This window comes from Pseudorca crassidens, chromosome 13 (genome assembly GCF_039906515.1).
Source record: "Pseudorca crassidens isolate mPseCra1 chromosome 13, mPseCra1.hap1, whole genome shotgun sequence".
Classification (NCBI taxonomy): domain Eukaryota; kingdom Metazoa; phylum Chordata; class Mammalia; order Artiodactyla; family Delphinidae; genus Pseudorca; species Pseudorca crassidens.
Window position 1 is genome coordinate 48074867 of NC_090308.1, and position 22010 is coordinate 48096876.

Below are 22010 nucleotides of genomic sequence, written 5' to 3' on the forward strand. Positions count from 1 at the left end.
CTTTTTGCTATTTTTAGCTTTTCCTTCTTTTTCTTATAATCTGAGTGCTAGACCAAGACAATGGGAACATTTTCTGTTTTCACTCATAGAGAAATTATATTTTACTTATCAATGTGTAGGGAATTATAATCAATATAATAACTTACTGAATTCTACTTTGTGTCTGATCCTGTGCTAGCTGCAAATTTGAGGCCCCTGTGTTTATAATATAGTTGGAAGGATTGAAACAAAATCTCTGGTTTACACTTTCCTAAATTTGTAAAAGCTGGTTATAATTCTTTAAAAATGTTCTTACTCAAACAGCTATCAAGAAGGGCACAACAGAGGTCAGTCATGATAGGCAGATGCACTAGTATAAGGGATCGCTGAAAGGGGAAAGGGACCATTAGAAATGTCAGTTAGCAAAGACTAACACTTTTCTTTTTCCATGGCCGTGCCTTGCGGCTTGTGGGATCTTAGTTCCCTCACCAGGGATTGAACCCAGGCCCTCAGCAGTGAAAGTGCAGAGTCCTAACCACTGGACCACCAGGGAATTCCCTCTTTGTTCCTTTTCTGACATTCTGGTCTTAGCTAAGGAGATCATTTACTTGCTGTAGTGGCTGGAAACATGTATTTAAAACTTTTGAGAGAATACAGTGTTCCAGGGAGACTACTATAGTTATTTATATAAGCAGGATAATTCCTAATGTCTGGAGTGTACTTCAGACCCATGGTCCCCAAGACCCAAACCAATCAGAATCAAATAAGTCAAAGAAAGACTCTGTTAAATAAGTAACTTTCTTAAGACAACTGGCTTGTTTAGTGACCTTATGTAGCTGGGTCTCAATTTTCCCAGAAGTGTCAATCCAAGTCCAGTAAGTGGTGTTTGGCCATGTCATAGATACCTCCTTCCTCAGTTAAAAGATAATCAAGGGTTATCCTGTTATCAGGAACAACCTGGCCAGAGAGTCTAGAGATTTTTCTTGGGCCGCTGTTGCTTTAGCAGTAGTTTTTTTTTTTTTTTTAGCAGTAGTTTTTGCAGTATCTTTAACAGTTAAGGAGAGGTTCTTGATCATAGCCTCATTTGCACTTACTCCCTAGCCAAGGGAGGAGGGATCTGCCAAAGGAAGCGAATTTGAATCATGAATGCCTCCTGATAATTTAAAATTTAAGGTTTCTGTAGACCACACAGGCATTTTTATTCTGGTTACCTTCCCTTGTGTCCCTTTCTTTGTAAAGAGCCTAAATACAGGTTTCCCTGTAATTAGGCTCTTTACAAAGAGGGGGTTTAACCAGAGACAGGGAAATAAACCCCCAAATTTAGGGAGTATGACATCATAGAGAGGGACTGAGTTTGTTCCAAGAAAGTGAGGCATTGGACATCAGGGAGAATTTTGTGACAGGCAGAACTATAGGATCACCAGAATCATGGCAAATTCAACAGTCATTTGGAAGTTGGATTGCAGTGGCCTGGGGTATGTAGACAATGGCATTTTATTTCCAGGCCAGAGCATGGTAAGAAGTGTACAAAAAAATCATAAATACCTTCATGGTGTAAGAATTAGGAAAAGTATGGTTAGAGAGGGAAGGAGGAATGGAAAGAAACTTTCCTGATCTGACATTTTAGGAGGAAGCAGTCTACATAGATGTTGGCTACTTTGTCGTTCCCTAGTCATTTTGATTTCGAAGCCTCCAGCATTTGCACAGGACAAGGTGTCAAGTGGAACCTTCTTCAGTTGTAAAATATGTACCCAAGGTTTTACACCTTATAATTTACAGTGGTGTCAGTGGTAAAGAATTCTTGGTAGCATCCTTTCCGTGAGTCTCACTTTTGCAAAAGCATAAGAGTAAAACAATAACTGTCTGTAAATGACAAAAGACTTAAAAATGTCCATTGCTAAAGATCTGATGAGAGTTCATTATTGACAAGGAAATTTGGTTATTTCTGTGACACAAAACATTTTAAGATTATAACTAGAATTATAATCTTACGACTAATAATATTCTACCAGGGCATATCAGGTTTCTAGGAATTTCATACAATTTCTAGAACATGTATCTTGATACAAAGTTTAGCATTACTTCTTACTTGACAATGCTTCCCATGTAATTTAACATACCAAATAAGCCTAACTAGTTTAATATCTCTCTTTTTATGAGGAGAGAGAACAAATTTCCAGGGGCCCTCTGGAAAATCCCAAAGTTAGTTGGAGGTCAGAAAGACTTCATTTAGAATTCAATATTGGGAAGTTTGTCAAAATATCAAAAGGTTTTGAACACTTGACTAAAAAAGATCACAGATCATTATGAAACAATAATTAATTATCCATTTAACCAAAGTGACAATTAAGGATTTCAAAGGCAAATACAGAAGACTACATAGTTCTGAGCAAAACTTTAATATTGAGAAAACTAGGTTTTTTCAAGTAATCAAAGACCTGGTGATAAAGATACACGAAGCACAGGAAATTATTTTGATAAAACACAAAATTGTTACTCTCTAGGCAGATTACTTAAAAATGGAAACCTTTCACAGTAGCTTATCAAGAGCAGACCATTAGTCCAATGAAGCTTTCTCTTTTTAGCAGATGAAAGAAAATTAAGTTTTCGTTTTATATAAGTACAGTATAGGTATTAAAGCTTATTTTAAAAACTGTTATAATAATAATTCAATTTTTAGCCAGTTTGACCACACAAGATTCCTTTTCTCTCTCTTTGTCTGTCTCCCTCTCTCCTCAACTTTTTGTGTCCATAATTTGTTCCTTTTTCTTTTCTTTCCCATTCTGAAATAACCATCTATACTTTAGGACAACATTAACTTCTTTTAACCAAAATACATCTCCTTTTCTCATACATTTTCTTTTTGAAAACACACATCCTACTTTCCTTGCATACAGAGATGTTTCCCTTATTATTTCTAGTCATTTTAATTACTTATATTAGAATTTTTAATCCTTAAAAACCTGATTTCCAGTGAAAATTAAGAAGTAAACAATTGTGAACTGTTACTGGCAAATTTATGAATACATTTCATAATTTGTTAAGCATATTCCTCCTCATATTAAATTTTACAATGTAACACAAAATATTTTTAATAAAAGACCCAAATATTTTTAGTTCCTCTATGAAAGGAAGCCCAAATTTGGTAAACCTATGTTCAATAACTGATGTTTTAGTATTTTATCTTATTTGGAAATGGTCTAGCTATTCAATGAATCTCCATCATTTAACTTATCTCAGTATATCTTTAAGATTTCAAGTAACCAAAGAGATTTTTATTTATTTATTTATATTAATTTTTATTGAAGTATAGTTGCTTTACAATGTGTTAGTTACTGAAAAGATTTTGGAAACTATTTTTAAGTACATATACCATAAAGCACAATTATTTTTGAAGTTTATTTACAAACTTACATCTATTTATGTCACTTGTTCTTAACAATTAAGTTTAGATTACTCATGAGAATTTCATGAGACATTAACAGCTAACTATCATCTTAAGTTACCTTTCTTGCTGACAAATTCTGTAACAGATAACATGAGCTTGACTTTTGGTACACCTTTGTAGAGTAAGTTTTTTTTTTTTTTTTTTGGTAGAGTAAGTTTTATATTTAATGTTGATAACTCTTAAGGACTTGCCTATTCTAATTAAACCAACAAACTTACACTGGCTTTTATTTACTAAAGGTTTATTCTAGATCACATGAACTTGAAAAAAGTGGGTTTTTAAATTTCTGAACGCATACTTGATTTGCATAGCACTTGTTTGTTTTTAAGCCAATTAAATAGAGCTTTTTACAAATTAATTCTGGCAGTATCATCTGAAGGTAGGAAAATATCACCCATCTATAACATACATGCGTGGACATTCATAAACATTCAGACTGCAAACAGATCTTGTAGCTTCCATTCCAACATTTTAGCTATGAGATAGGTATGATATGCAAAAATCAGTAGATTATAAAAGAACAGTTGGGTCCAAATTGTGTTTCTGGCAGATGGAATAAGTTAAGGTTACCTGCTCAGATGCTTGAACTTTTCACTAATATTTGTGGAGAAGATACTTATGATTTTTCATTCACCTAGTTTCCAGATAACATTTCACCCCCTTTTTTTCTTTCCTTCTGATAAGAACTACCTCCCTGAAGTTTGCATTTCAAAGATAGGGCCTTCAGTTTCTAGGGAAGACCAGGCAGAACATTTATATCTTGAAGGCACAGAGAAAGAATGAGAGTTCCTCCTAGAAGGACTTTTGTTTCCTAAGGCCAGAATGTTAATAATACCTATAAACCTTTTGAGATGAATAGGGGAGGTTTTGGGATTGGTTAAAAAGGATAGGTAGGTTTTGAATTTCTTCTAGAGCTGCATTTATAAGACGAGGACAGTTATTTTTAATTCCTTGAAGAATTGAGTTGCAACCAAAATGACTTCAAAGGGCTGACCCTCCCATCTGACTGCATTATTTTCAGTTTGCTTCTTTATGTCAGGGAGAAGATCTTCAACTAAGATAGAAATCAAAAGATTCCTGTGTTCTAGATCTAGACCTATTTGTCTTTGGAGTAGTTTTCCCCACTCTGGGGACATAGTTTCCTTTCATTTCAGCTTAGGGGAGAAGGCCTAAAAGAAAGTTCCTGTCAGGCTTTGAATATCGCTTACAATTTGGCCAACTTCTGACCCAGAGCTACTTTAAAAAAATCCTTTCAAATATCTTATCAGGTTTCAATTGGGACTAACAGTAAATATTCCTGGCAGTGTTGGACAACCCCTTGGACTCAAGAGGCATCTCCAAAGAGGGTGCAAAATATACTACCTTTTCAAGAGCCTGAGTCACTCTCAAAGATACCCGGAAGAAAGAAAGAAAGACTTAGACAATTCTCAGGACAAAAAAGAGACACACAAGAAGGCAATAGGTGTCTCTAGGAGAGAAAGGATTAATAACCAGCGTGGATAACCAGTGTGGATTTGGAAAGGAAGGGACAACATGAAATTTTACCTTTCTCTCTCTGGCACTACAAGCATATATTCAGGAGAGCTGACTCTGGTAAGATTCTCATCCTTTGCCAGGTTCTGACGATTTTCCCAGGATCCCATCTGCAGACTTCAGAGTGGGGGTTAAAGTAGAGAGTGTACCTTTGGTATCTACCAGAATTTGGCAAGATTTTCCATTAATTTTAATTTTAGTTTCCCATTGGTTGTTTAAGGGAATAACCAGAAAATCCCCCAGAATCTTGTCAACCCTGAGAGAGGCCCACATGGGGGCCCACCTTTGAGGGTAAATATGGGGGTGTCTGTAAGGCCACTAATTGGGAGACTTTTGTTTATGGTCTTGTAGTCTCTTCAGAGTGGAAAGATGATTCAGACAGAGGATTAGTAGAATAAGTGCTCAAGTAAAGTAGGATAGAGGGGAGTAGTAGGACTCACGTAGGTCTTGTAGTCCTGTTTTAGGTACCTCTTGTGTCTTTAATTTTTCATTAGCATTTTACTATAAGTCTTTCAATGAAGCTATTTTACTTATTTATTTTAAAATATTTATTCATTTATGTATTTGTTTATTTGGCTGCATTGGGTCTTAGTTGTGGCCTGCAGGATCTTTAGTTGCAGCACACGGGATTTTTTAGTTGTGGCCTGCAAGCTCCTTAGTTGCAGCATGGGGGATCTAGTTCCCTGACCAGGGATTGAACCCAGGGCTTCCTGCATTGGGAGTGTGGAGTCTTAGCCACTGGACCATCAGGGAAGTCCCAAGCTATTTTAGAATCTTGAAGCCTTTTGGAAGCTTCTGCATGTTAATTAAAATAGGTATCCCATTCTGTTTGTTTGCTTTGGAGTCCTTGCTTTCAACTGCACTTTTTTTTTTTTTTTTGGCTGTACGCGGGCCTCTCACTGTTGTGGCCTCTCCTGTTGCGGAGCACAGGCTCCAGACGCGCAGGCTTAGTGCGGCCATGGCTCACGGGCCCAGCCGCTCCGCGGCATGTGGGATCTTCCCGGACTGGGGCACGAACTCATGTCCCCTGCATCGGCAGGCGGACTCTCAACCACTGCGCCACCAGGGAAGCCCCTGCACTTTTTAAATGATTGATCTTGTTTAGTTGGAATGTCCCCCTTAATGACCATTATAATTCTAGGTTGTCTTAGTAAGATTTTGCCATTTTTATAGATATCAACAGCTTCCAGGACCATAGTTCTTAGAATTAAAATAAGCAGTTGTATCAGAAGGTGATGTGCTCAATCCTTTGAAACTTGAGGATCCTATTTCTTTACCTATACTTTGGGTCTCTTGGAGCAAATTAATACCTGATAGGGATGTGCTGCTTGGTTGGGGATTTTGTGATGTTTTACAGTGTATCTTGTTGCACGGAAATTTTCTTGAGGTTGGTGGGTGACCTAGTGTTAAATCTAACCTGTTCCATGACCAACTTATTCTAGCATGGGTGTCTTAGAGCAGTGAGTACTCTAACAACTTTTAAGTACCTGACCTGTACCCATCAGTGTTGTCACTTTGGCTTCTGAGATTCCCATTCACAGTAGATCTATTATTCCTTTACCTCATGTGCATAGTAACAGAACCCAACAGTAACCAAGGAAATGGAACTGTGGACACCAGCAGTAACCAAAGAGATGGTATTGTGGACTTGCCAAGAGAAGGCCTTAGATGTTTCTAAGTGCAACTGTCGGTAGTTTCTAAAGTAGAATTTTGGACTGAACCAGTAGATCCCAACAAATGGGCACTGTGGACTAACCAAGGGCTAGGGACTCGGGTTCCAGGTGGAACTGTCTGGCAGCTCAAGCTGACCCTCTAAGCCTTGGACTGGGAAGCCAGTTAGATTGGGAGCTCAACACAGAGAAAAGAGCTCAGAACCAAGAGGAGCTTACCGATGGCTCTTGGAAAGACACGGAACTCAAAGGGTTCACAGTACCAATGCCTGTGTTTCTCATCCACGAAGTCATCAGAAGTCTCCTTTGGATCCCATCACTGCCACCAAACTTGTTTAAAAACAAAATTCAACTGAGTATATTTAAAAAATCTTACTGGATTTATTCAATGATTCATGAATTGGACAGCATTCAATCTTAACAGAAAGGAGCTCTAAGGAGCTGTACAAAATGAAAGACTTTTATAAGCAGAAGGCAGCAGGAACAAGGACGTTATACTAGGCACATAAGCAGATTGGTTATGGCAAGGTCGCTTTCCTTTAGGGGATGGCAGGGGTCTCTCAGGCAGATTACCTAACTAGTGCCGATCAGGTGATTCCTGATTGACTCATTTTAAGATTCCATTTTTGGGTTGGGGGGGGCAAAATTGTAATTAAGTCAAGGTTTGTTAGTGTGGGGCTTAGCATAAGTGACTCTATTTTGGGCCTTATTACCAAAGTGCTTAATGATAAATACAGTTAATGAAGTATCACTGTCTCTCACACTATGTAAAGACTTTACATAATTAACCAATACAAATTTTGTAGACCTTTAAATCCATGTAAATATAAAGGTTTAAAATTTAGATGGGTAAAGATGGGCTTTTAAATAAAGCCATATTGCATTATGGGGCTTCTTGTCTGTTTTGTACAAATGAAAGGAAAACACAACAGAGAAATTTGGTGCTTGTAAGAGAACAGGAGTTAGACATATTAAATTTTACATGTGACCCTTGCTCCACACCAACTGACTAAGCTTTTTGGTCCAGTTTATTGAGGTGGTAAATTCAGTGCCTTTATCAGAAAGACATTTTCCAGTCACAAAGGCCTTTAAATAAACAAAGTACTTTTGGGTTCAAATGATTTAAATAAAGTTTATTCCTTCTTAAAGAACCACTTGAATTTTCCTTTCTCAGAGAGGGATTTTTACTTCTGATTCTCAATTAAAGATAAAAATATAAAGATACACTTGTGGTATAAGGAAACCTTGGAACTGGAAACTTATTTCAAATCTGGGCTAATACTCTCTAGCTGTGGTATTTTGGTAAAATATATCTCAATCTCAGTTTCTCCACCTGTAAAATTTATATGATGATAAATTACCATCTCATGTGGTTGCTATGAGGAGTATAAAAGTCCCCACCAAAGTATTGGTTTATTTTTTCTCCAAAAATATAAGGGGGTTTCCTCAGTAAATTTCCCTGAGGCTTAAATTAGCAAATAAAAAGAAAGGGTAGGTATTGAGTAAAAATTATAGTCACCTTGTAGTTTTGAAAATGAGGATTAACCTTATTAGGTTCAGTAGGAAGATAGAATTTTTTTTCCCCATCTACAATTAATTATTATAAGAAACTTTATTATATTAGGAAAGAAAAATGGATTCCATGATGGGCTATTTTACTTTAAGCCTGTAAATGAAAGAGGAGAGTCTTATTTTTTTTAATTAAAATTTTCTTCTTATAAATAGAACATGTTTAAGAAAAATTAAAGATAAGTACACACACACAAATTGTTAACTGTGAGATGATGGATGTGTTAACTACCCTATTGTGATAATCAGCAGTATATACACATAAATCATCACATTGTACACCTTAAATTTATATAATTCTCAAAGCTGGAAAAAAATAAAGATAAGCAAAAGGATTCAAATAATTCATAGATGAACACTATGAATGGTGTAGTATATATTTTTATACATGTTTTTCTGAGCAAATATATGCTTTTATTTTCTCAAGAATGTGATCATATTCTACATGATTTTTGGTAACTTGTGTTTTCTGTTTAACAATATGTAATGGATATTGTCTCAATTCATGAAATGTTCTTTTTCAGCAGTGGTTTTCTTTTCAAGAAAATCTATACCATTCCCATATACAAACCTTCCATCAATAATAGCATCAATTATATGCAGTTACTCTTGAGGGTTTGGGTTAAAAGTCTGTTTTCTGACCTTCTTTCCTCAGAAAGTCACTGTTCTATGTTTTTAATGACTTTCTCCATATACATGTGCCATTATTTGTTTAACCAGTTTACTTTGTTGATTGATGCTTAGGTTGTAACTTTTTATTATTACATGTAGCACCGTGATCAACAGATATTTAGTTAAAACTTTGTTTTTCTGAGAGAGGGAATTTCTTTTTTAAAAATTAATTAATTAATTAATTTTTGGCTGCATTGGGTCTTTGTTGCTATGCATGGGCTTTCTCTAGTTGTGAGAGCAGGGGCTACTCTTCGTTGCAGTGTGCGGGCTTCTCATTGTGGTGGCTTCTATTTGTTGCGGAGCACAGGCTCTAGGCCTGCAGGCTTCGGTAGTTGTGGCTCGTAGGCTCAGTAGTTGTGGCACACGGGCTTAGTTGCTCTGTGGCATGTGGGATCTTCCCACACCAGGGCTTGAACCCGTGTTCCCTGCATTGGCAGGTGGACTCTTAACCACTGCGCCACCAGGGAAGTCCCTGAGAGAGGGAATTTCTAAAGTGAAAAATATAAAGTGAAAAGAGAGAGTACATAAATCAAACTATGCTCAACAATATTTGACTTTAAAGTGGAGATTATGATTAGGAGCTTCAAAGTGAACTGGTGTTTCCTAGTATTGCCTAGTATTACTGTATTGATCTGCATAAAGTTGGTGTTTTTCTTTCTTTTTTTTTTTGCGTTACGCGGGCCTCTCACTGCTGTGGCCTCTCCCGTCGCGGAGCACAGGCTCCGGACGCGCAGGCTCAGCGGCCATGGCTCACGGGCCTAGCCGCTCCGCGGCATGTGGGATCCTCCGGGACCGGGGCACAAATCCGTGTCCCCTGCACCGGCAGGCGGACCCCCAACCACTGCGCCACCAGGGAAGCCCTATCTTTTTCTTGATTTATTTCTTTAGGTAGAAATCTGTATTGGGCAATGCAATTTGCTGGTTTTATTTTACCCAGTTACACAATCAAATGAAAGGAATGTTTTGACTTATTTTCATGTGTTTGGTTTGTAGTTGTAAAGATCTTTGTTTTGCTTCTGTATTTAACATGGTTTGAAAGAGAGAATTGTGTGTAATTTATAATCAGAAGAAGAGATTTCATTGTTACACAGTCTCTGTAATTTCCATATGGTTGTTTGTACTTGTTTACGTAGTAGAAGAAACTGAAGGAAGGTGAAACCAATGATGTGCTTTGAAAAAGTGGCCAACTTTTAAATTTTCATGCTAAAAGAAGGGAAAATAATATAAATATTCGTACTATTTCCAGTTTAACTTTATTATGCTTTTACTTGATGAAAATTTGTAACACTTCAGATAAAGCTGTTCCACTCAGTGAGAAGTTGTGCTGCAAATGTATCCAGGGTACTTGCCCTATTTTTCTCTACTCTTCGATCCCCTACCCAAATTGAGCGCTCTGCATTGTGCCTCTTCCCATATCATCTCTTTGGCTATGGATGCAGAGTGCCTTCTTAATTTATCCTTTTAAAAACGCCAGTTCCTCCCTGGTTAGAAGGAAAGAATTTAGTATGTTGGTACCACTGTGGTACTGTGGGCTACAATTAGACATAATGTGCTGCTAGGTGAGATAAGTCTATTTTTCTTAGATTAATGACATAGCTATTAGTGGGAGGTAGGTTGATTATTAGGAACAGACTCAAGATTGTTGTTACATTTCTGTGTTCTACACAGGGGAAGCAAAATGTATAAAATTAGGATATCGATAGAAAGCCCAGAGATAAACCCACGCACATATGGTCACCTTATCTTTGATAAAGAAGGCAAGAATATACAATGGAGAAAGGACAGCCTCTTCAGTAAGTGGTGCTGGGAAAACTGGACAGCTACATGTAAAAAGAATGAAATTAGAACCTCCCTAACACCATACACAAATATAAACTCAAAATGGATTAAAGACCTAAATGTAAGGCCAGACACTATCAAACTCTTAGAGGAAAACATGGGCAGAACACTCTATGACATAAATCACAGCAAGATCCTTTTTGACCCACCTCCTAGAGAAATGGAAATAAAACCAAAAATAAACAAATGGGACCTAATGAAACTTAAAAGCTTTTGCACAGCAAAGGAAACCATAAACAAGATGAAAGACAACCCTCAGAATGGGAGAAAATATTTGCAAACGAAGCAACTGACAAAGGATTAATCTGCAAAATTTACAAGCAGCTCAGTATTAAAGAAACAAACAACCCAATCCAAAAATGGGCAGAAGACCTAAATAAACATTTCTCCAAAGAAGATATACAGATTGCCAGCAAACACATGAAAGGATGCTCAAAATCACTAATCATTAGAGAAATGCAAATCAAAACTACAATGAGATATCATCTCACACCCATCAGGATGGCCATCATCAAAAAATCTAGAAACAATAAATGTTGGAGAGGGTGTGGAGAAAAGGGAACCCTCTTGCACTGCTGGTGGGAATGTAAATTGATACAGCCACTATGGAGAACAGTATGGAGGTTCCTTAAAAAAGTACAAATAGAACTACCATACGACCCAGCAATCCCACTACTGGGCATATACCCAGACAATACCATGATTCAAAAAGAGTCATGTACCACAATGTTCATTGCAGCACTATTTACAATAGCCAGGACATGGAAGCAACCTAAGTGTCCATCAACAGATGAATGGATAAAGAAGATGTGGCACATATATACAATGGAATATTACTCAGCCATAAAAAGAAACAAAATTGAGTTATTTGCAGTGAGGCCGATGGACCTAGAGTCTGTTATACAGAGTGAAGTAAGTCAGAAAGAAAAACAAATACTGTATGCTAACATATATATAGAATCTAAAAAAAGTAAATGGTTCTGAAGAACCTAGGGACAGGACAGGAATAAAGATGCAGATGTAGAGAATGGACTTGAGGACATGGGGAGGGGGAAGGGTAAGCTGGAACAAAGTGAGAGAATGGCATGGACATATATACGCTACCAAACGTGAAATAGCTAGCTAGTGGGAAGCAGCCGCATAGCACAGGGAGATCAGCTCGGTGCTTTGTGACCACCTAGAGGGGTGGGATAGGGAGGGAGATGCAAGAGGGAGGGGATATGGGGATATATGTATACATATAGCTGATTCACTTTGTTATACAGCAGAAACTGACACACCATTGTAAAGCAATTATATTCCAATAAAGATGTTAAAAAAATAAAATTAGGATATCAAGAAACACAATAGCAGGTAATTCAGTATGGCTAAGGTAAGTACTGGGGATGGAGATTAGAAATATGTCTGAGAAAGGCAGAGCATGATCATCGTGTGCCTGGATAAAGAATGTGACCTTTAACCTGATGAAGTGGGGTAATAGATTTCAAATGGAATAGATTCTAATAGTTCCCAAAATGGAAATAGTAAACATTCTTTTCTGATTGTAAAAGGGACACATGCTTGTTATAAAGTGCAAACAAGTAACACCAGAAATGTAGGCATTCACTAGAGATAACTACTGCTAACAGTTGGGTGTGTAACCTCACAGAGTGGAATTTCATGATCAGTTTTGCAGCAGTGTGGATGGTGGAGTGGACCAGAGAGGGAGGAGAGTGGAGCAGGCGGCTGTTAGAGAGGTCCAGGTGAGAAATGAGGAGGACCTGTTTCTTAGTGGCAGCTGTGGGGGTAGAAAAGGGGCAAAGCTACATTTGTAGCAACATGGATGGACCTGGAGATTATCATACTAAGTGAAGTGAGTCAGACAGACAGAGAAAGACAAATACCATGTGATATCACCTATATGTGGAATCTAAAAAATGATACAAATGAACTTATTTGCAAAACAGAAACAGGCTCACAGACTTAGAAAACAAATATATGGTTACCAAAGGGGAAAGGTTGCGGAGGTGGGGGGGAGGGATAAATTGGGAGTTTGGGATTGACATATACACACTACTATATTTAAAATAGATAACCAACAAGGACCTCCTGTATAGCACAGGGAACTCAGCTCAATATTCTGTAATAACGTAAATGGGAAAAGAATTTGAAAAAGAATAGATATATGTATATGTATAACTGAATTACTTTGCTGTACACCTGAAACTAACACAACATTGTAAATCAATTATAGTCCGATATAAATTGAAAATTTTTTAAAAAGAAAGAAAAGGGGCAAAGCTGGGAGGAAGGTCAAAAGATATTTAGGAGATAAGTGGGATTCAGTGACCAGTTGGATGAGTGGGGTGAAGAGCCCGCTCTTGCAGCTCTGAAAAAGGCCAGGAAGGTAGCTGAGTGGGTTGCCCAGAACCTGGGTCCAAATTGTGGGGTCAGTGAGGTGGCATAAAAGGAAAAATAGCAGTTTTACCAACTGCATAATTACAGAGTGGAAAGTGTATCCTTTGTTCTTATTTTCTTCCTGTATTTCCAGGTTTATTTAGACAGGTAGTATAAAAGTAAGAATTCAGTTCTGTTTTGACAGGTAAGAACTGTTATATCATGTCCTTTTCTCTTACTAATTGTGTTTCTCCCTTGAATTAGTTGAGGATAGCAGGTTCCTTTGAGAAGCTGCTTCTGTTTTGGTGTGTAACTGTAGCATTAGTGGTTTTTAAAAAATAATTAATTTATTTTTGGCTGCGTTGGGCCTTTGTTGCTGCATGCAGGCTTTCTCTCGTGGCAAGCAGGGGCTGCTCTTTGTTGTGGTGCGCGGGCTTCTCATTGCGGTGGCTTCTCTTGTTGCAGAGCACGGACTCTAGGCGTGCGGGCTTCAGTAGTTGTGGCACGCGGGCTCAGTAGTTGTGGCTCACGGGCTCTAGAGCGCAGGCTCAGTAGTTGTGGCATGCGGACTCAGTAGTTGTGGCTTGTGGGCTGTAGAGCACAGGCTCAGTAGTTGTGGCACGTGGGCTCAGTAGTTGTGGCTCGTGGGCTCTAGAGCGCAGGCTCAGTAGTTGTGGCGCACAGGCTTAGTTGCTCCATGGCATGTGGGATCTTCCCGGACCAGGGCTTGAACCCGTGTCCCCTGCATTGGCAGATGGATTCTTAACCACTGCACCACCAGGGAAGTCCCAGCATTAGTTTTTATATTTCACAACTTTCCTGTTGGAATCTTTAAATTTTTATTCTGAGGAATTGGGATCAGAGTGCAGTGGGAGAGGCACCTGGGCGAGTTGTTGGCAGAGGTTCTTTGACTCTGAATTAAGGGTTATTTGGGTCTCTGAGTAGGATCTTACTTTCATCAGGTTCTGCTGTGTTTCTCACCATGGGGAACAGGGCTGTAAAATTCGCAGTGTGAAACCTCTGTTCTATGTTGTGTAAAAATATGCATAACAAGGCATTATTGATGTGGACTCTGAGTTCTGGGACCCAGTGGAAGATCCTCAGTAACCAGGTGACTAAAATATGATTGGTTGGTTAATGGCTGGGGGTTATGGGGCTAAGGCATTTGTTCCTGGGTGAGAAAGACTTAGGTTGCTGATGCCAACCTCTTTTGTTTTCAGATAGGATTAAACATGAACTTTCGTATAGATAAAATTTTCTGAATTTTAAAATATTCCCATAGGAGAAAATTTAAAGCTTTTTTGGTTATTCACCATTGCATTGAACCATCCTCACTGTTGGGACACTTTATTCTACCTATCTGAAATGTCTTGTGCCACCATTTCCGGGGACTTCTTATTTAGTTTTAGGTTATATCCTTTCCTGAACCTCTTATAAAGAGTTGCCTGGATACATGCACTGTTGTAACAATACATTTCTTTTGAGGCTTGAGGAGATCTGGGTAAGGATTGTTGAATCACAACAGTCATAGCATTAAATTAATTTTTTCCCTAGAGTTATTTTCTTGTTTGGACTCTATTATTATTAGTATTTTTACTAAACTTTTAATGGATGTAGTTACTCATCTGAGGTATTATTCTAAATATCAGTATTATGTGGTGAGAAATAGGCTTTCTCTCAGGGTCATCGATTGGGATTGTAAAACATACATAGAATTTAGGAGAGACGTTATCTCTTGCAATGTATTCTCCTACTTAATACTGGAGGGAATGAAAGACGATTGTAATGAGAAAGGTTTATTCTGAAGTTTTGCTGTTGGTTTTTATTTATGCTTTAAAGCTTACTTCAGAAAGTTTGAATTTTGATTCTATCAGTTGTGCTCTTTAAAGTCAGTTTTTTCCTCGTCACTTAAAAAGTGGCTTCCTTATACCCAGCTAAACTGTTGTAGTTAGTGATGAAGCATATGGAAGCTAAGTTAATTGGTGAGTTATTTATTGATAACTTTCTCTTGGCCCCTATATTTTATGTTTATATCTAAAACTTTAAGAGCTAATGTGTAATGAGTATCAGTTGTTAGAGGCAGAGATTTCCGAGCTCAGATCCTAGCTGTTTAACAAATTATGTATTATATTTCTTAGCCTTTAAAATGAGGTTAAGAAGTATCTCACAGAAATTTTATGAGGCTTAATTGAGATAATTAAATGTAAAGAACCTGGTACAGGGCTACATAGTGGGCACTAAAAAGACACTGGCTCCTCCTATTTTACCTAAAAACAAATGGAGCTCATAAAATATGGAAAATTAAATCCCTCTTTTTCTTAAGTTTCATTTTCCCGTTAAAACAATTTAAATGCCATCTCCTCTAAGCTTCTCATCTCACGTAGATGAGGATAAATACACTCTTAGTACCTTGGTGCTTTTTCAAAGAGCTCATTATTCTGTATTTAACTGCCTAGTACAATGCTTGGCACATAAATGATACTCAGTGAATATTTGTTGTAAGGATGTCTTGCAAGAGAGAAAATGTTCTCTGTTGCCTTTTTCTCCTCAAGACCTCAAAAGTTGTACTGAAAAAAAAAAAAAAAAGATTTATTTATCCACTCAGGATACTTGGTTTGTTTGGGAAGAGAAATGATATTTTATAGTTAACGAAATTAAGTATTATCAACTGGCTTAGAATCCTGATGTCTTCTAATATATTCCTTAATATCAGAATTTTTGTGATTTGAAATGAATCACATTTGAATTTCTTTCCTTATTTTTTCCAGAGTAAAAGTTTAAATATACGTTTCATAGTAAATGATACAACAGTACAGTTAGGAATCTTTAGGATTTTGACAATTTAGGTAACACAGTTAATAAAATTGACCTAATGGCATAGATTGTACACCATATCCTGGGTGCAGAATACATATTCTCTCCCTATTTCTTTTTAGTATGTCACCATACGTAGTTACAAAATTCTTTTTTCTTGTGATGAGAACTTTTAAGATCTATTCCCTTAGCAACTTTCAAACATGCAATACAGTATTGTTAACTGCGGTCACCATCCTACATGTGGTTCTTTATGGCTGGAGCTTAAGGTTAAGGTAAGGCTGCAGAAATAAGCAGAGGCCAAAGAAGTCATGGAAGGGCCTATGTGGCAAGATAAGGATTTTGATAATTATGATTTACATTTTAGAAAGATCACTAATAGCAGCATAAAAGTGAGTTATTTAATTAGATTCTGGTTTACCTAGATACAAAACAAGTGGTCTCAACAAGATAGAGGTATATTTCTCACACTGAAGCTTTGTATGGCGACTCTAGGATCTGAGTTCATCAAGGACCTGAGTTCCTTCTGTCTGCCTCACTGTCCTTTGGCATAAATTCTGTTACCTCATGGTCCAAAATGACTGCTGTAGTGCAATTCATCCTGTCCAAGTTGCAGACAGACACACAACCAAATCATCCCCTTTCAGTAGCTTTCCTGGAAGTCCCATCCAATGACTTCCACTTCTAGCTCATTCACCAGTCCTAGCAGCAAGGAAGGCTAGGAAGTGTACACTCTTATGTGGGTATGCTGCCCAGAGTAAAACTAGGGTCTGTTACTAAGCAAGAAAGGGAGAATGGGTATATGGTAGGCCGCCAGTATGTCTGCTGCAAAAGGGATTGAGAATGGAGGTAGGGAGACCAATATAGCCTAAGTAGTAATAATACATGTGTAATCTCTTACAAAAGAGATTTGATTGAAAGTCTTAAAATACAAGAATGTAACTTTGGTAACTCTGAGTAGAGAAGCTGTTCTGCTGGGAAACCTAGAAAATTTAAACTATTATTTTGATATTATACTCTTTAAGTTCTTGGTGCAAAATTAATGCTTTAATTATTTTAACTTTTGAGTTAAAAAAATTTTTTTTCCAATTAAATGTTTAGTAAAATTATTTCAGTACTAAGGAGGATTGACATTGGTAAGCATAGCATTGATAGTAATTACTTTTTTAAAAAAAGTGTATAGTATACTTGTTTCAACCATGTAACAATATACATTAAAAAGAGATTTATAGGGCTTCCCTGGTGGTGCAGTGGTTAAGAATCCGCCTGCCAATGCAGGGGACACAGGTTCGAGCCCTGGTCTGGGAAAATTCCACATGCTGCGGAGCAACTAAGCCCAAGCGCCATAACTACTGAGCCTGCGCTTTAGAGCCCACGAGCCCAGAGCTCGTGCTCTGCAGCAAGAGAAGCCACTGCAATGAGAAGCCCGCGCACTGCAACGAAGAGTAGCCCCTACTCACCACAATTAGAGAAAGCCCGTGCACAGCAACGAAGACCCAATGCAGCCAAAAATAAATAAATAAAAGAAATACATTTTAAAAAAAGGATTTATAGTACTTTTTCTGGAAGATGAAATAACATAATTTTCTTTATCTTTTTTTATACATACCTTTTTGTATGTTATACACTTAACACCTATTACTTTTTTAAAGAATTGTGACAACATATGTACACATAAAATAAAATTTACCATTTTAATCATTTTTAAGTGTACAGTTCAGCGACATCGAATACATTAATGTTTTTGTGCCACCATCACCACCATCTATTCACAAAATCCTTTTCATTTTGTAAAACTGATACCCTGTACCTATTAAAGAATAACTTCCCATTTTTCCCCTTCTCCCAGCCCCTGGCAACCACCATCCTACTTTTTATCTCTATGAATTTGATGACTCTGGTACCTCATATAAGAAGAATCATCAGTATTTGTCCTTTTGGGACTTATTTATTTTATCTAGCGTAATGTCCTCAAGGTTAGGCCATGTTGTAGTATGTGCAGGCATTTTCTTCTTTTTCAAGGCTGAATACTATTCCAGCGTATGTATATAGCACATTTTGTTTATCCATTCATCCATTGATGGAGACTTGGGTGGCTTCCACCTTTTGGCTGTTATGAATAAGGCTGTTGTGAACATGGGTGTACAGATATTTCTTTGAGAATCCCTGCTTTGAACTCCTTTGGCTATATACCCAGAAGTGGAATTGCTGAATAATGTAGTAATTCTATTATTAATCTTTTGAAGAACTGTCATAGTATTTTCTATAGCAACTGCACCATTTTACATTCTCACCAACAGTATATAGGGGTCCCAACTTTTCCACAACCTTGCCAACGCTTGTTTTTTTCCTTAAAAAAATTTTTTTTTGATAGTAGCCATCCTAATTGGTATGTGGTAGTATCCATTGTGTTGAATTTTTTTGAAGGTTTAAAAATGTCTTAGTTGTGTAATCATATGACAACACGTTTTAATAAATGGAAATGGAATCACTCAATTTTGCTACTCTAACACCAATATTATTTGAATGTTATTTGGATATATGTTCTTTAGTCTTTTTTAGGCCTTTTTTTGTTTTTAAATTTTTTCTTTTGGTTTTGTATTGTAAGCATTTCTCATTTTTTAACATATTTTGTACAACAATCATTTGAATTTTAATTTTCCAAGGAAATGTCGCAAATGCTGAAGAATATATATAACATGATTGAATACTTAAGAACAGTTTTTAATTGTTTAACTTTTTACCTATAGTTAAGTGCTTGGTTTGTGTGATTTTAATTCCATAGTCTGGATGATACAGTGACTAAGAGTGTGGTCTAGAAGTAGACAGTCTGGGTTTGAATCGCAGGTCTGCCATTTAAGGCTTTGTGCGTTTAGGCAAGTTTTTTTTTTTTCCTTTTAAATTAATTAATTAATTATTTAGGCTGCACCGGGTCTTAGTTGCAGCATGCGGGATCTTTGTTGCAGCACGCGGGATCTTTTAGTTGTGGCATGCGAACTTAGTTGCAGCATGCAACTAGTTCTCTGACCACGGATCGAACCCGGGACCTCTGCTTTGGCAACGTGGAGTCTCACCCACTGGACCACCAGGGGAGTCCGTAGGCAAGTTTCTTAAGCTCCCTGTGTCTCAGTTTTTCATCTGTAAAGTGAGGATAATAACAGAACTTATCTCAGAGTTGTAAAGACCAAGTGAGCTAGTACTTGTAGAGCTTTAGAACTGTGCCTGGCACATCATACATACTAGATAAGCTTTTGCTCCATTATTGTTTTATTAGGTGGGATCTTATCTCAGGTTTTTAAAAATATATGCAATATGAAAGTAGTTACTGTGTATCAGGTCCTTAGCTTAAAATGTCACAAGCACTGTGTTAGAGGAGGGTGTAGTCTATAAGGTTGTTTTGGGAATTAAGATACACCCAAGGCAGAGAGTACTGGGCAAACTGCTAAATTAGTAACACGATACAACCATCTCTTGGAGACTGTGACCTACTGGCTGCCATTTAGCCCTGTCTGTTACTCTAGGCTCTTTTGACCAGCTCAGCCTTTTGCTTTGCTTCTTTGGGTTTCCTCCCCAAATTTTTTGGCTTGGCACTCTATATTCCCTGTGTTTCTTAGTTAACAACTTTTATTAAATTGTTAATTTATGTCAAATGCACTGATTTAAATTTTTGCAAAATATAACATTCTGTGATTATTACTATTTTTAAAATAAGTTTATTTTTGGCTGTGTTGGACCCTCATAGCTGAGCGCAGGCTTTCTCTAGTTGTGGTGAGCAGGGGCTATTCTTCGTTGTGGTGCGTGGGTTTCTCGTTGCGGTGGCTTCTCCTTGTTGCGGAGCACGGGCTCTAGGTGTGAGGGCTTCAGTAGTTGTGGTGCGTGGGCTCAGTAGTTGTGGCTTGCAGGCTCTAGAGTGCAGGCTCCGTAGTTGTGGCGCACGGGCATGTGGGATCTTCCCAGACCAGGGCTCGAACCCGAGTCCCCTGCATTGGCAGGCGGATTTTTTTTTTTTTTCTTGCGGTACGCGGGTCTCTCACTGTTGTGGCCTCTCCCGTTGCGGAGCACAGGCTCCGGACGCGCAGGCTCAGTGGCCATGGCTCACGGGCCCAGCCGCTCTGCGGCATGTGGGATCTTCCCCGACCGGGGCACGAACCCGTGTCGCCTGCATTGGCAGGCGGACTCTCAACCACTGCGCCACCAGGGAAGCCCGACATATCATCATGTTTTAAGACAATGCTTCGTTCTTTCTTTCCTCATTGTTTGATGGTATTTTTAAGGATTTCTCGATATTACATAAAGATAGCATGCCTCCCTCTTTTAAATTTAATAGCTAGTAAAATTTATCTGACTCCTTTTCTCATATACTAGCTGCATTTTGTAGTCTTTAAGCCCAACATCAGCAAAGAATGAAATGAAATCTGAGATCTAAATGTTTTACCTGATTAAATTCTTTTTTTTTGCTATATAGTGTAATTTATTTGTATCTCATTCTTTTTTTTTTAACATCTTTATTGGAGTATAATTGCTTTACAATGGTGTGTTAGTTTCTGCTTTATAACAAAGTGAATCAGCTATACACCTGATTAAATTCTTAATTTTTTTTTTTTGCTGCACTGTGGGGCATGCGGGATCTTAGTTCCCTGACCAGGGATTGAACACTTGCCCCCCTGCATTGGGAGCGCAGAGTTTTAACCTGCGCAGAGTTTTAACTGCGCAGAGTTTAAAAATGCAGTTTTAACTGTGCATTGGGAGCGCAGAGTTTAACTGGACTGCCAGGGAAGTCCCTAAATTCTTAATTTTTTTACATGAATGTTTTCTGAAAAGCATTTCATGTTTATATTTTATATGATTCGAACAAGGTAGATTTCCCCTATACTGCTTAGCATATGTAATATCTGACTCATTTCAACATTGCTGTCAGACTTAAATTAAATCTTGGCATTAGAATATCTTTACAGTTCTACTTTTCCCTTTCCCCTATGCATGTCTGTTTCTAACCGTTTTTCTCCTATATTCCCAGCAGTCTCCGGTCCTAAGAAAGAATGTACCTTGAGCTGTAGAGTCTATCACACTTCATTATGTGAAGTATATTTTTCTACTTAATTTCTTATATATTCCTTATATATGTATTGGCTCTCTCACATGATTTTAAAAATTTGTTATTAACATTTTTGATAGTGTAAATCACCTATATTGGTGAGAATATATATTAGTTAAGGCTCAACTTTTGTTTTTTTTCAGGTAATTAGCTGCATAATGTATAATGAACCCTGAATGATATCAGTATAGTGTTGATTTACTCATTGTCGAATCCAGAATCTGATATCCTTGGCAGATATGTAGACTTGTGGTAGGCGTTTGGCATTTTATGTTTTGGGCAGTGTAACTTTAAATCTACATAAACTTCTCTGCCTTTTGCCTCTGCTGTGTTCATAGATTCCAGGAGGGCTTCGTGTATGGACCTCAAGCGTTGGAGGTAGCAGACTTTTCAGCAGAAGGTAAAGCAGAGTGTTGCCTTCTGGTGTCATTGTGTGTGTGTGCTGGGGTGGGTATGTGACAGGTGAGAGGTTTTCACAAATGTTATCACAAAATAATTTATAATGGTGCATTTCACAAAACGTAAAGCCAAGCTAATACTTGAATAATTTTATTCGGTATTACTAAAATCCATAAAAAATGGAAAACGTTAAATAGAACTAAGGACTAAATTTCAGTTTCTCTGCTGTTAACTAAACAGTAAGAGTAAAAGGAAAAGAGCATTAGCATAATGTATAGTATATGCTATCTAACTTTCTCAGACCTAATTTCACTATGATTTCTTCCTCAGAAGTTATCCAAGTCATTATTCATGTTGTATTCTTCCTTGCTGCCCTTTTTACTGAAAGATTGCTTCACAATAAATAGGCAGCCTAGTCCATGACTCATGACTGGAGGACAGACCCATGTGCCAAAAATCTTGAGTTTCCAATATGCTAATTACCTCTCTCTTCAGAACTTGTTAATATGCTCTTCTCTCAAGTTAGTTCTTGTTTCAGTAGAGAAACAGACAGATCCCACACATTTGTAAAATATGTTTTTATAGAGACTTTCTTAATGAGTTATTTTTCAGAAAA

General features: G+C 37.6%; 1 protein-coding gene across 3 annotated transcripts in view; it reads left to right on the plus strand.

Annotated features, from left to right (window-relative positions):
• The window catches only part of CDK19 (cyclin dependent kinase 19), a 173203-nt gene that overhangs the window by 10454 nt on the left and 140739 nt on the right, over positions 1 to 22010 (plus strand). Inside the window, exon 2 of one of the 3 annotated variants that reach the window (XM_067702349.1) lies at positions 21334 to 21395. The exons of the other annotated variants lie outside the window; for them this stretch is intronic. The gene's annotated coding sequence lies outside the window, so the exon portion shown is untranslated. The remainder of the gene's footprint in view (positions 1 to 21333; positions 21396 to 22010) is intronic. 3 annotated transcript variants of the gene reach the window in all.